Below are 14,554 nucleotides of genomic sequence, written 5' to 3'. Positions count from 1 at the left end.
GGCTTTGAGAACAACCAGAGGTACACCGTATACATTACAAAACTGTTGATTGTTTCTGTATTACTGTATATTGTATTTTCTGTTATGGGTTGTCAGGAGTGGTCAGCATCCCCTACCATTATATTTGGTGCATTTTGTGTGCAATTATCTTTGCTGCATGTGATGGCTACGTTAACTTAGCTGTTGTGTTGAGTGTCCCCATGTGTCTGGTCACTGTATAACCATGTCCTTAAACCTATGAGTTTGCTGTACCCTGTGTATTAGCCTTCCACAACAATAAATTGAAGTTCTTGTTCAGGTCTGCTCGGTTGCTTTACTTCAAGGTGTCTTATATGCTAACTGGAATGAATAAGTAACTTGTATATTGTGAGTGCACCCTCATTACATCCTTTCTGATTGGTACATATCTGATGTGTAGCCAAAGTTCAAGAGGTAGGCTTGACATAAGGAATAGGTGACCCCAGAGCCAGGGAAAGGGGTTTGCCCATTACCAACTGTATTTAAGCTTTTTTTTTTTTTTTTTTTTTTGCTAATTCAAGATTTTGGTCGGTCTTCCCATAAATGGTGCTAGCATAAAAAGAACATGGTTGTTACTTCAGCTCATGGAACTGACTATTACCTCCTGTTTACATAACCTAAGTTCTGTGGGTAAATTGAAGTTACATATTTTTCATTGTGCAGAGAGTGAGTTTAGACACCTGGTGCGCAGTATAAAGAGATTACTGATCATGCATAATAAGTAATGCACATAAATATTGATTTAATATGACACGGAAACTAATTGTCAGAATGGCAGTAGTGACTGTACGCTTGCAGCGATGAGCAGAAATCACGAATAACAGTGCCTCCAGCTATTGTATATGTTAGGAACTTGAGTAGCCAACTGCTGCTACAATAAAATCATTTTGTAATGGATGACATTGAATTCTTGTTGCCCAAAGACCCTGCGTAAACAACACAATTCATCTGTAACAGACAATAAGACAAAGGTTTGTATCAAATTGAGATGAAGTAAAATGGTAAAATGTCTGTATATATTCTATTAGAATATATTCATATATAACTTTTAGAAAAGTGATGTCCTTCATGGTTGTTTCCTCTTGGGAAGAATGTGAAACTATGCAATACCATAAAAATCTGGCCCTAAACAATATAGGTAATTTAAACCAAACTAAGAATGAGCAGCTAACTGCTCCTTTTAGATATTAGGCAGGAGTGTAACAAGAGGTTTGTGTGTTCTGAGAGTGGAGATACATCAAATCTGTTCTTCTTTGGTGTTAGAGATGTCTTTAAACTATTTTATATGCCGAAATAATTCGGACTCAGGTATTTTGTATTCAAATAATTGCCATACAACAAAAGGTTCGGGTTAGATTGTGAGTTAAGGCAAGAGCATTTTAGATAATTGCATTATTTTGTTGTAGAAAAAAAATGTCCAGATTACAGCATTTAATTAACACTTATTATTTTGATTACAGGTTACATGATTCCCCATCATCAGTGACCTTCAAATTTATAAGTTTTCAAGATAGTATTGGATTTGAAGCTAAGCAGAAAATCAGATGGCCATTATTGTACTTGAACACGACCACTAAACCACATTTCCAGACTCAGTGGACTTCCTCAGTGATTAAGTTTTGAATAAAAATTACAAAATGAACGAGGTAAAAGTTGCAGGTGTTAGTCAGCTGAGAAGAGACTAAAGGGAATTGGTTAAGAGAAGGCAGAGAGCAATGCATCTGGGGCTGAAGGGATACCGAAGAGAATCTTTAGTGCCATCTATTTGTTTCTGGGGCTCAGATTTTACCACCTCCTTGGATTTACTTCATGTCAGTTCTAAGGTCATAAGTCTGTTTATCCTGTAACTTCCACGTTTGTATTTTCCACATCTTACCCATAGTCATTCACAACCTTACATTAGGTTTTCCTCATCCGAGGTTCGATGCCTGAGGAGCCTTCTTCATTGTCTTATACTTAGTGCACTTTCAGTCAGAATTCCCATATGGTATCAGCCGATGCCTTGCCCATAATTGCCTTTTCCGTCATTGTAAACTTAGTTTTGCTTACTTTGATATTCAATCCTTAACTACCTATTACAGCCTTCCATTTTTTCAAATATTTCTGTAAGACTTCTTTCTCTCACTCCAGCTAACAACAGGACATCTGAATACAGAAGCTTGTAGTGGCCTCCCTTTCTTGATTTCTGTGTAACTTCCTCTATGAGTATGGTTAATAGTGATGGGCCCTGTGCTGATCTGTGTATTCTCGCAGCATTCATGCAAGTTCTCACATCATGAAGTTCCAACATTTACTCAGTAAGCCCTTCTTGTGCCCTTTGTCTTTGTAAGTCCCAATCTGATTGCTTGTCTGTGTAGTCTGTCCTCGAGATATATCAACATATTCATTGTTTTCTTTCATGTTTCTTCTTATGTAGTCATTAATTTTAGCAGATTTTTTAACATTTCTTCCATCACCCATACTTGAGTACTCAGTGTTTCAGCAGTCTTCCTCCTCCTCTGTATTTGCTTACTGTAATGAGTGGTCTTAACTTTTACATATAATTCTTGTGAGTCTCTCGATCATTCTTCTGGTCCCGTCTCCTCTATAATTCTGTCTTAAAGTACCTTGCACTATTTCCTTGTTGTGACAGCCTTTTTTGTTTACATTTATATGCTGTATATTTATTTTTCGGTATTAGTTTATTTTCATTATATCTATTTCACATAGGATATTCTATCCTGTTATTTAATGGCCATTCATATTTATTGCCAAGGCTTGTAATGACTGCTTATTTTGAATAGGCATTTGTTTCCATGCATCCTTGTCCAGTTCCTTAACAATAAATTCTCATGCTGCTTTATTTACACGTGAAAGATTGTTAACCTCTCCCAATGTTGGATTCTATGTTGATTCCCCTGTCATATCAATATTCTCCAGCTCGTGTTTTTTCTCTTCACAGAAGAATCTCAAAGCACTTCCTTCACTGTTTCGCCATTTCCCTTTCTTATATTCCCTAAATGCCTCTTCTCCAGAATTTATAGTCGTCTTATTTCTGCCCTGAACCTTAACCTATATCGAAGAATGCACGAGATTGTTGAGGACATTTCAGGATTTTCTTAAGGTAGGCAGCAGCGAGTTGCTGTTGATGGGATTTTTAGTGAGCCAAGGCCTACTGTGTCTGGAGTTCCACAGGGTGCCAGTTACAGTGTAACTTGCATGGCTTGCTATAGATGGTACTAAAGGTTCTCTTTGGCATTCCTTTGACCCTAACTTCATTGCTTTCTGCCTTTTACTTTTTAGCCTTTGTCTTTAACCTCTTCTCACTGTGCTGTCCAACTGCACGAGCTTTGTCTTGTGCTATTTTCTTTTATGTGGTATTTATTTTGCAACGCCCATTCTACTTCATTCTCATAGAATACTAAGCATTGCCATTTCCAAGTTGGTCTCTTGCCATTCATATTACCATTGAAGAAACTAAAGCCAGTTATGCTGAATAGTGTTAAATGGAATCATAATTATAATGTTGAGGTGAAAATTAGAAAGTCTGTTATCCTCTCTGTCCATCTGTGAATTATTTAGGATTAATTTTCATTTATTTTAGATAAAGGATAAAACAAAAGGACAAAAATGCTTTCAGATTACCAAAAATCTTCTCACACTACGTGGGGCTTTGATTCAGAATTCTAGTTATCATTCTTGATTGCAAATTCACTTAGAAAGTCTTTCAAGAGTTTAAGAGTCCTGTCTGTTATTATTATTATTATTATTATTATTATTATTATTATTATTATTATTATTATTATTATTATTATTATTATTATTATTATTATTATTATTATTAAAGTAGTTTAACCAACACACTGAGCCAGTTTATTTAGGTCCTACAGTGCTTGCTTGAAGAATTAGTCTCCATTAACGAAGAGATTTAGATTTTATTAAATCACACATCTTTATAAAAATTTTGTAACTGGGTTAATTGAAAACATATAAATTCTGACAAAATTCCTTCTGCTGATTTGTTTCCAAAACATAACGTTTGTCGTCATATATATTTTGGGTATTCATTCAAAGAAAGTTTTACCTGTTAATATTACTCTAAAGTCTGTAGTACATAGCAGGGAAGAGTCCTGTTTATCCTGGGGAAATGTTTTTGTTGTTGATTGTTTTGAATATTGTTTCCAGCAGCTGTCTTACATCTTGACATTGTTGGAAAAACCTGAGTTCTCTCTAATTTCTTATCTCGGATCTTGGTATTAATCTCCGGCACTGTCATTCCATTAGTTCATTGTACATGCTGCATAGAATATTTCCTTATACTGATCATTGTTTTCATAAAGATTTAAACTGTTGGCTGTAAGTCTTGCATTTTCTTCTGGGAGGTTCAGGATGACTCTGTTTTCTGGAAGTTTTATTCCGTTTGCGACCAAATTGTGGAATGATCTTCCTAATCCTGCAGTCGAAACGCTGGAACTTCAGAAATTCCAACAATGTATGAATATTTTTTTTTGTTGAGTAGCTGACATGAGTCTCGCTTCATAGTTCATTTGTTATTTGACTTATTTGTTGTGCTTTGGTGTTTATACACAATTCTGATCAGTGGATATTTAACATCTCTCAAAACCATATCCTACAATGAATGGCAAATTTTTGTGGTGTCATGAACCTGATGACAAATGAAAACAGGTAGTTCCATGTTGGAGTAATTCTACCCTATCTTTGAATTGGTCACACTCATTGGAATCGGGAGCATTTAGCAAATAACGCCCATTACCCAATCCCTTAATGCAGTGAGTGGAGGCGAACACAGACAGTTAAACACATTTTCCATAATTGTCCAGACTTCAGCCAACAGCAGATGTCAAGTTTTGGAAACAAAAATTCTGTCAGAATCTTCATCAGTTATAAACTTGCAATTATACAATTTTTAAAGAGCTGCAGTTTATTAGATAAAATTTAAATTTTGCTGTTAAAAAAATGAACCATTCGGGTGAGTCCCATAAGAGTAAAGTGTTTTGTCCTGTTGGTTTGCCTAATCAGCCTCATAGTAATACAGGTTGTAATAATTGAAGAACCTGTCGTAGGACAAGCCCGGTGAGAGTCTAGCATTGTCCCCGTGTGGTCTGGTTAAACTACAGTGTATCATAATTGTAAAGGTGCCTTATCTCTGTGGTGGAATATTGCATTTTGTCATTCATTTTTTTTTGTAAGAGTAATTTTAAGTACAGTATTTTTTCACTTTTGTATTCATTTGTAATGTTAAATTGTTTCGTTTTTGGCACTTCTGTATTATCTCTTCGTTTTTTGTTTAAGGCACAGTTTAGTATTGGTATAGTTTTTTGTGTCATGATTGCAATTAAAAAGAGTGACACAACTAATGATTAAGCTCTAACAACTCGAATTTTTTTAATGTTTTTCATAAAGTCATGTACTCTACATTTCATCTTTGATGGTTTACGTCAGCCATGTATGTATATGTCATAATCATTCGTGTGATTTATCAGTGATTATGGTCTATAAACACTCTTGTTAACTGTCAAGATTGGGTCAGGGTATGTAAAAATATTTTGTGTGAGGTTTTAAGATTATTTCTTTGAGCAGCAGCAAATTTATCAACGTCTCTTTATTAAAATATGTTCTTTGTTTAGTGCAGTAATATCAAGTGAATGTGTAAAATGATTCAGACTGTATTATATTTTTATTAGTTTTAAAGTTTATGTGACTGAATATTGTTTAGGGTCAGTAATTGTGAATGTTTTATTTGATACCTTTTTTTTTTTTTTAAGAAATAAAACGTCTTGTGTTTTATTTATAGGTAGTAAATATGTCGTGCAAAGTTTCACTACCAAGAAATCCTCTGTGGAGAGAGAGAAAATATTTGTTGGGTTGCATTTGTGAGCTTATGCATCTCAAGTATTATCTCTGTATTCTGATCTTGTGCACTTTCTGGCTGTGAATTAGGCTACTCTGGGCAAGTCCCACTTCCGTGGTGAGAGTTACTTCCTGGCTTTCGAACAATTTTTTATGTATTTTCTAGACTGGAGCTGGTTTGTGACATACCTCCAATAAGATATGGCTGTGCACCTCTTTTGTAATAACTGCAAATTATAGTTTTTGTTGTAGTAAGCTGATATATGCAGCTCTTGAGAAGATTTGTTAGTGATTTTTTTCTGTCTTGTGGTTGGAGTACAGTATTTTGTACAAATCTTTCTTTTTTAAAGGTTTAAATTTACCTTATTTAGTAATGGGTTCGTTCATAGACTCCGGGACGATGCATTCAAGCAGTAACCAGGACTCTATGGTTTTGTCGTCATTGTCTAATCATCACTGGTTTTGCCAAACATGGTCGTGCAGTGCTTTTATTCTTTTAGTATCAAGAGTATTTACATCAGAATTGAAGTTTTCACTTAAATGCTACCATATTCTGAAACTGGTTGAAATCCAACAAAATAATGCAGATAATTTATAATAGAAATTAGACATAACATTCAAAACTTTTGGCATGTTCTCAGCGGTGTCCCTCAGGGATGTGTTTCAGGCCTGCTTGGTTTTCTCAACTTTGAGTGGATAATGCTTCCTTTTAAGAGCATGCACTTTCTGTTTTGATAGTGCATACTAGCAAAATGTTTTCATTTCTTGTAACTTAAAATATTTTGGAATGGACGTCCTGGCAGTAATATAGATGCTGATTCTCATAAGCTCAGGCTTAGTAGGGGGTTAGTGCCGTATGCACTGTAGGCATTACTTAAGGTTCTTTACAGCGTGCCTTTGGCCCCTAGCTGCAACTTTTTCGTTCCTTTTCCTGTACGTCCTTTTATACTCTTTTTCTTCCATCTTACTTTCCACCCTCTCCTAACAATTGATTCGTAGTGCAACTGCGAGGTTTTCCTATTACGCCTTTCAAGACTTTGTGTCAATTTCCGTTTCAGCGCAGAATGACCTCATAGGCCCCAGTGCTTGGCCTTGGGCCTAAATTCTATATTCAGTTCAATTCATAAGTTCACGAGAAACTAACACTGCTCTGAAGTACCATGCACACAGTTGTGTTTACTTCATTTTTAGTATGTAAATTTTTGTCCATGTTCTTTGTTATTCTTTTGGGTATTTATTTTTGCAGATGACTTATACATTATAGTGGAAGCTTGATCTTGAAGCCAGTGACCGTACTGGTTTACAATTTGATTGTTTAGTTTAATATTTGTAATTCTAAACAATTATCCTTCCCATGATGGTTTTGTGCTTGGAAACTGGAACCTTCCCATCTGTCAGTTAGTTGTTTCGTTAAGTAAGCAGTTTCATGTCTTATTTGGAATATTGGTATTTTGTTGGCCATCTTGCTCATGTTGAATGAATGGGGTTTGTTTCATTAGTGGCTCAGCTTATTATTTTGACACTTTCCCTTTTAACTCAGTGATGCAGTCACCACCCTGTACATGGGGCATACTCAAGGTGACCCCCCCTCCCTCTCTACTCTCCTGCTAGAAACGTGTCTTCAGTTGTCAGGTCAGTAGGGTCATGTATCAGGGTTTACATTCTTGGCTTTGGACCAGTAATTGAGCACTTTGTCTCTGCATACACCAACGTTAAAGCATCAGTGTAAATTGGTAGATTTGTCTGTGAACTTGTAAAAATATTTTAGAATGTTGTTTCTCTCTCATATTTCTCGTAGTATGTCGTTGCAGTATGGTCAAACTCACTCGCTCTCTCTCACTAATGTTTCTCGAAATATTTCATTGCAATATGGTCAAACTCTCTCTCTCTCTCTCTCTCTCTCTCTCTCATTTCTAGTAATATTTAATTGCAGTGTGGTAAAACTCTCTCTAATATTTCTCGTTATATTTCATTGCTCTCTCTCTCTCTCTCTCTCTCTCTCTCTCTCAAATAATACCAGGTTCAAAGACGTAATATAAGTTATGCAAAATACTAGAGCCACAGATGCTTTTTTAGAAGTGGTACATAAGTGTTTGGAATTGAACAAGATTATCCTGTAGAAAGGTTGATTAAATTTGAATCGAACAGTGCTCAGAAGGTATGACTGAAATGAAAGTGCTCAGATTGTTTAGTAAAGTCACAAGTTTTGAAGATCAAAACGAAAGGTTTGAGAGTACCAGACTGAGCACGTAGACTAAGTCAAAAAGTAAAGCCTGAGAATTGAATGCAGGTTAGTAATGGTATTTTAAGAAATGACACGAAACTTACGGATATAGAGAAAAAATAGAAATGCCATTTAAAACTTACTAATATCTATAGGAAACGGTCCACTTAGAGTCTGGTTACCGAAGAGGTAAGCTTAACGTATTACTAAGTGACGTCATCAAAGAGCTGCCGTTGCGTGGAAGCGTATGAATGAACGGCGCTGACGTCATAGGTTGTGACGTATTTGCCATACAAGTATAATCTTAAAGGTTGTGACGTCATAGGTGATGACTTAAGCATTGTATTAGCGAGGTGTAGAACATGTAGAGGAAATTAAACTATCGAATAACCTCGCAGTCTTTTATTTAAATCCAAAAATATTACTTCATATTGAAGGTTACTCGTGACTATAAAAAAAACTATAAATTTTTTTGCCCCTTGGGAGCCAGCACTGCAATGCCCGAAGGAGGAAATCCCCCGGCAGGAGGTATACAGCCAGTCGGTTACCAACTTTGAAGCCGACCCAAAGGGCTGTTTTCTAAGCTGACGGGTGATTGGCCGAGATGGGAAAAGTCTCATATACTTCCCCTTGCGCTTTCCCAGATGTATTTTTCTATGTCACTAACGAGGAATGTCATAGAGACCCTTTCAAACGTCAAAGAGAGCCTACAGTAAGTACAGAAGTTCAAGGTGGGTGTGGTCAAGTTACCACTGAGACAATTCTTTGCTTACGTTCGCTTTTAAGGCTGTGATTTCGTACTTAGGCGAATGCTTGGCGGTCATGTAATGTAAAATGAAATATGGCGTGAAATCCCGTAGACTTTCATCACCAGAATTTCGTCTGAGAACAGTGGCCAAAAAATTCAAAAGTCCACTTCCTCTATGGACAACTCAGTGCGAAATCTACGGGCTGTAAACATATATTGTGCCAATCTGCTCACCGTTTTCGTTGAGATTTCGAAGCTGAAAGAGTTTCTATCACGTCTTCTTAACTAAAAAAATTGCGTCTTTTAGTCAACCCTCATAGAAAACGGATCAGGAACACTAAGCAAAAGACACTAGAGACAAATACATCTCGAACATAGGGCCATCTCACACTGACTCTGTACTGGCAGAATTCTTGACTTAGAGATGTAGAGGATAATTTAGTTCTTGTAATTATTAATTGATACGACTATTTTATCCTCATTTCCAGAGATTCTCATACAGAAAATTGACTTAATTCGTCTCAAGACAAAGTTGCCTAAAATAACTTAGTACATTTTAAAGGCCTCACACAGCCTGTTAACGTGGCATCTTCCACCATTTTGACGTTAAATTTGATATCAAAATGCCAACACTGATGGCAAAATTAGAGCTTTGTCGTGCTCGTAACGGTGTTACAAACATTAAGACTTCAAATTTACCACAAATATTGCCATTTTGATGTCAAATCTGACGGTACACTGCTAAAATATGTCAGAAAATAGGCTCCAGTGACACCCTATCCGACGTAAGAATCCTCTATAGGAAGTGATTTCAAATTCCTTATTTTTTTTCAAAGTTTGACAGAACTCGTTGAATGGATAGTTACTGAAATTACACGATTTACTGTATTTTCACAGCATTTTTTGCTGATTAGTTTAAACTCAGAATAAAATTTTTGCTGCACTCTCGTAACTTAAGCTAAATATTTATATTTCTAATTTAACTGCAATTTAAATTTCAATTGATTAGCCTGTTATTACATGCGCCAAAATATCTAGTCATACAGAACTAAATTTGTTGAATTTTAATTCAGTTCATTCATTCAAAAGTTTGAGGTAGTGTACTTAATTTGGTGCTATTTTCAGTTTAAAGATCTTTTCATCTCCAAGATTTACTTGCAAATTATGGAATATTAATTTATATTCTCAGATGTCTTTCTGAACAAGAGAATTACAGGAATTTCACAAATAAACCAAACGAAAGCTAATCAATTTTATTTTATTTCAAAATACAAGTCATCCTCTTGTCTTTTGTTACAACAAAAGCAAATGATTATACAGACACATGCCGTTATCCCAAAAGCAGACAAGTGACCCAAACCCCTTCGGTGGAACAAGTGCGCCTTGAGGCACCCCAGCCCTTCCCCAAAAAACCACTTCGTCTTATAGGACCGGACACCATTCAATGTAAGTGATTGAGTCGGGTAAATGGTCAGAGACGTGCAAAGCTAATATCCTCCTGCCCCGTTCTTCCTCCCCCAGCAGGGCAGCAGGTCGGACTAACGTCAACCTTCACTGTACACGTGGACCACCTGGCCAATTTAGGTTCTGTGTGATACGTCTTACAAAAATCCACCCCACAGCCAGGTAGTTATGGAGAAATGTCCAGCTGCTAACTGGAACGTTCCTTTGGGTGTTTTGAAGTTAGGATGTCATCTTCAATCTTTCTACTTCCAGTTTTAACAGGACTTTGAAAAGAAGCTTTGTACTGATCACCAAAGCAGAACTGAAGTTTAAGAAAAATCGTTTCATATAGATCACCAAATTATCGACAATAAAAATTAATTTTTGCCTTGCTTATCAGTATTGGGCCAGTGACTATAAATTGCCTGAAAATGAAAACTGCTGTTTGATATTGCATGACATGCATATATCAAAATTACTGTTTCACATACAAGAACAAAGCTACAAGGTACCAAAAACTGCAACTTTGTATTCATCATTAGTACATGGCTACAGAATAATGGACATTGACTTTTCATGCGGACCATTAAAACAGGGCTATCGTTGCAACAATCACAACCAAAGAATCAATAACTGACAAGGAAAACTTCATGAAAAGCTTGTCTTTTAATTTTGACCTTGTACATCAAGACCTGCCTTTAAAATGCTAATACAAAACTACAAGTTTCAGTAACCTTAATTTTTTTTTGTCAGGTTTTAGGACACACTTTATCTTGACTTTTTGTCTGTCTTATTCTTGAAGCCGTATTCATCTTTATATTCAAAATTTCTAAGAGAATACTAAACCTCTTTCTTGTGAGTTCTATTGGGAAAAAAACACCGAAACTGACATACCTTCTCGGCCTGAAAAACACACTTTTTGGGTAAAAAAAAAAAAAACTCTCCCAACTGAACAAATTGTAAACAAAGATCTCCATCGAAATGACTCTCTCATACAAGAATCACACTCTAGATCAAAAAGAAAAAGACTTTTATGGGCACAAAACTGACGAACAAGGAATGTCAAGTGAAAAGAGCACAAACTTTTTAGGCAAAATCAACTCTGGCTCCCACACTGACAAACCCTGTAGTCAAATTAACTCCATTTCTGTGAAAAAATTACACCAATACTAAAAAACTAAATGGAAACACTCATAAAAAAACTTGCTAAAAGACTTCCTGACCAAGGAAAAAAAGTTAAATTGATATACTGTTTAGAAAACTTGCAAACCAACATATTTTCAAATTAAAAGTATCACAATCTAATAATTTCCCGTCAGAACAAAATCCTCCCTTGAATCGACAGACTTTCTTCACAAAAAATTGACCTAAACTATCACTTACTATGCGAAAACCACCTATCGAACTGATAACACTTTCCAAGCAAAAAAACTGTCAAGAACTATCACAATGGACAATAATCACTTCCAGTTAACACATTTTGAAGGCAAAAAACTCCCCGACTAAAATACTTAAGTAGAACTAACAGTCTCCTCCTAAGAAACTCACCTTTTTGGCAAAAGCTCTCCCAAACAGACGCCCTGGCCAGCAAAAAAAAAAAAAAAAAAAAAAAAATTCAAATGACCTGCTTATGGGGCAAAACTTCTTGGGCATAAAATTCAAGAAATACAGAGATATTTTTAGCAAGTGATTCATGAAGCCTAGGAGGAACTCTCAAACTAAGGGGTATTCTCATAAAAAATTCTCCCAAACGAGAATATTTGCTTCTTGGCAGAGAAAACATAAAATTAACAGATTTTCTAGGAAAAAAGCAAATATAGCAAATAACAAACTTTATACATAGCCAAGGCAAACTCCCAAACAGACTTTCTTGCACCCCAAAATCAGAACTACTAGATTTTCTAGCCGCCAAAAATTACTAACTAGCAGATTTTCTACATAAAAAAATAACGATTACCAAGACTTTCAAGAATAAGAAATTAATTGTAACTAACAGATTACCAATAAAAATCACAAAGCAACAGACTTAAGAGCAAAAATTTTAACAAGCCTTTTTTTTTTTTTTTTTTTGGAGGGCCGGGGGCAGAAACTCACAAACCCAGACATCTTGAAAGCCCCAATAACAAAGTTAGCGTATTCTGTAAGGGCACAACCATTAAAGTTAACAGACTTACTCAAAGCAAAACAGCCACAGACTAACGAACTACAAGAAAGTACAAGCAGCACGCAGCCATTTTAGATAAAAATATGGCATAAACTATACCAGAATTACTTTAGAGAGAATATAACAAAATAGTGTACAATCCAAACCAAGGGACTTCCTGAATGCAAAAAAATATCAAAAGCAGACTTCCTGAGAGCAAAGTAGCATGAAGAATCGGACTTCCTCAGACTACGTTTCACATATCAATTGACTTTCTAAAAGTGAAAGTATCAAACAATGACAAACTTCCTGAAAGAAGAAGGGCCACAAGCAGCTTCTCGGAACTTCAGAAAGTGAAACGTGAAAGTATCACAGACTAAAAGACTTTCTAAAACCAAAACTATCATAAACCAAGACCAAAATCTGCCTGGAGTAAAATCTTCCTGAATCCTAATTGATCCTGAACCAGTATTTTTCCTTATTCCTGGACTTGTTTCAAACACCAGCATACATATCCTGTGCTTGAAACTTTCCATCATGTATTCAGATGATACTAATGATGATGAATCCTGGTTTTATCATCAGGCACTAAAAAAAAAAAAACCCGTTCCAGATTATCACAAGCAAGGCCTGGACCCTGAGCTCCAGTGTCACTACAATTCCAGGTTATCACAACCCTTATGTAAATGTTCAACACCAGTACCCAAAACCAATTCTGTCTGTATTCCATAGTCGATTGTCATATGCAAGTTTTTTTTACATGATGTATCTTTCACAATCACTATCCTAATCCTGTACACCAATATCTACTCTTGCAAACTGAAAAACAGTACAACTCCTAACATTAACCAAACTTATTCTCAGCAATACCTTAAAAACATCAAACTTCGATCTTACCCGTATTCCAAACCTTTACAGTGGTGGAATAACATTTTGAATCCCAAGGAATCCAAAGAAAGGACTTAAGCCGCAAACCAACATCATAAAAAAGGGCTTATTTATCTTAAACTACTTATCAGTAAGCTTCCTGAATGACATTGCTATATCAACTCTGAGAGAACCTCTGCACAATTCCACAGACATCTAGAAAGGTAAGTTGTACATCATTATAAAACCCAGGAAAAATCAGCCGACATTCTAGTGACCTCTCAAAGGTACCATGACTCAGGAAGGCCTGCGGAGACAAATTGTGGAGCAATGAAAAGACTGCACCTGTTATACATGTGAATGTCCACATAGCAATAAAATCAAGTCTCTAATCACATATTCTCTCAGCAACAAAGTGGTCCAAATAGTACTATACCACCTTTCCTTAGGCACCTCACATCAGAAGAATACATCTCTAGTTCTAAGAGCCAACAAAAACTCAGCAAGTCTATACAACATTTTGTGTCTAAAAACTTTATGAGGAAACCTGTCAGCACTTGAAGCCATTAACCATTATAAACTGACAAACATTTCAAAAATTTACATTAGTGTGTGCTGCAGTTTTTATACGAAAATGACTAGCTTCTCTAAGGCGTCCGATTCATGTAAATCTTAACCAAACTTTTTACGGGAATAATTTCTATATAAAATAAGCTTTTTACGTTAGAAAGGTAACCTATACATGAGAAACATTTTCCTCTGCCCGAAAACATTTGATCTAAACGTGTCTGTTACTCTCACAGCTTCAAATCTCAGCTAGCCTTTTGGTAAGGTATTTTGCAATAGTATTATAACCTGCCAATATATCAAAGGCCACATTATTACACATTACCCGTGTTAAAAGCCTTGTTAAATGTCTTGTTTCTGTCCATTTTCGGCCAAAGACTTTCATAAACATTCCTGCAACATTAACACACACCCAGTTTTGTCTAGCTGACGATGTTGTGAACTTTGTAAGGTTTCTCACACAGACTTCTAAAACTGGACATCGCGGTATTTATCCCTTCTTTATTTCAATGACACGAATGAAATATCAATCCTAAGACGGAGAAGGTGTTTAAGCCCCAAGCTGGTACCCCCTTTTGAAACGACGGCATGTGTCCGAAATATAATTAAAAGTTTTGTTATATACGTGGCCAAAAGGATAACTTTTAACTTTCCAAATGTTCTAATCAACTTACTTTAGAAGTGTTGACATCTG

The 14,554-nt window shown here is 35.9% G+C and overlaps 1 long non-coding RNA gene across 1 annotated transcript in view; it reads left to right on the top strand.

The window, feature by feature from the left end:
* LOC136826665 (uncharacterized) overlaps positions 1–5,743 on the top strand; it is a 12,940-nt gene extending 7,197 nt beyond the window's left edge. Inside the window, exon 2 of the long non-coding RNA XR_010849682.1 lies at positions 1,479–5,743. This is a non-coding gene — a long non-coding RNA (uncharacterized lncRNA). The remainder of the gene's footprint in view (positions 1–1,478) is intronic.
* The last annotated feature ends 8,811 nt before the right edge of the window (positions 5,744–14,554 follow it).

This window comes from Macrobrachium rosenbergii, chromosome 41 (genome assembly GCF_040412425.1).
Source record: "Macrobrachium rosenbergii isolate ZJJX-2024 chromosome 41, ASM4041242v1, whole genome shotgun sequence".
Lineage (NCBI taxonomy): Eukaryota > Metazoa > Arthropoda > Malacostraca > Decapoda > Palaemonidae > Macrobrachium > Macrobrachium rosenbergii.
This window is presented reverse-complemented; position numbering and strand designations above follow the sequence as displayed.